This window comes from Crocuta crocuta, unplaced genomic scaffold, assembly GCF_008692635.1.
Source record: "Crocuta crocuta isolate KB4526 unplaced genomic scaffold, BGI_CrCroc_1.0 scaffold1471, whole genome shotgun sequence".
NCBI classification, from domain to species: domain Eukaryota; kingdom Metazoa; phylum Chordata; class Mammalia; order Carnivora; family Hyaenidae; genus Crocuta; species Crocuta crocuta.
Window position 1 is genome coordinate 267,077 of NW_027527547.1, and position 1,109 is coordinate 268,185.

Genomic DNA, 1,109 nt, shown 5'->3' on the forward strand with positions numbered 1-1,109 from the left:
TTTCTGTATCCCTTGGGTAAATTCCTAGCAGTGCTATTGCTGGGTCATACGGGAGTTCTATTGTTAGTTTCCTGAGGAACCTCCACACTGTTTTCCAGAGGGGCTGTATATACCATCTTTTTTATCCATTCATCAATCTGTGGGCACTTGGGCTGCTTCCATACCTTGGCTATTGTAAGTAATGCTGCAATAAAAGGAAGGGTGCATATATATTTTCAAATTAGTGTTTTTATCTCCTTTAGGTACATACCAAGTAGTGGACTTACTGGATCAAAGGGTAATTCTATTTTAAATTTTTGAGGAACCTCCATACTGTGTTTCACAGTAACTAGACCAGTTGGCCTTCCCACCAACGTGAACAAGGGTTCCTCTTTCTCCACATCCTGACCAATCTTGTTTTTTGTGTGTTTGATTTTAGCCATCCTGATAAGTGTGAGGTGGTATCTCACTGTGGTTTTGATTTGCACATCCATGATGATTAGTGATGTTGAGCATCTTTTCATGTATCTATTGTCCATCTTTAAGTCTTTTTTTTTTTTTTGAAAAATATCTATTCAGGTCCTCTGCCCATTTTTAAAAAATGTTTATTTATTTGAGAGAGAGAATGTGCGTAAATTGGGGACAGGCAGAGGAGAGAGAGAGAGAAGGAGAGAGCAAGAATCCCAAGCAGGCTTCACACCGTCAGCACAGAGCCCAGCATCAGGCTTGAACTCAGGAACCATGAGATCATGACCTGAGTCGAAATCAAGAGTTGGACACTTAACTGACTGAGCCACCTAGGCACCCATGCCCATTTTTAATTGATTTACTTGGGGTTTTTTGGTGTTGAGTTGTAGGAGTAATAGATTTTTGATGTTAACCCCTTATTGTGTATATCATTTGCAAATATCTTCTCCCATTCAGTAGGCTGCCTTTTTATTATGTTGATTGTTTCCTTTGCTGTGCAAACCTTTTTATTTTAATGTTGTCTCAATAGTTTATTTTTGCTTTTGTTTTCCTTGCCTCTGGAGACATATTTAGAAAAATGTTTCTGTGACATTTCAAAGAGATTACTGCCTATTTTTTTTTCTGGGAGTTTTATGGTTTCAGGTCTCTGTTAGGAGGTTTTT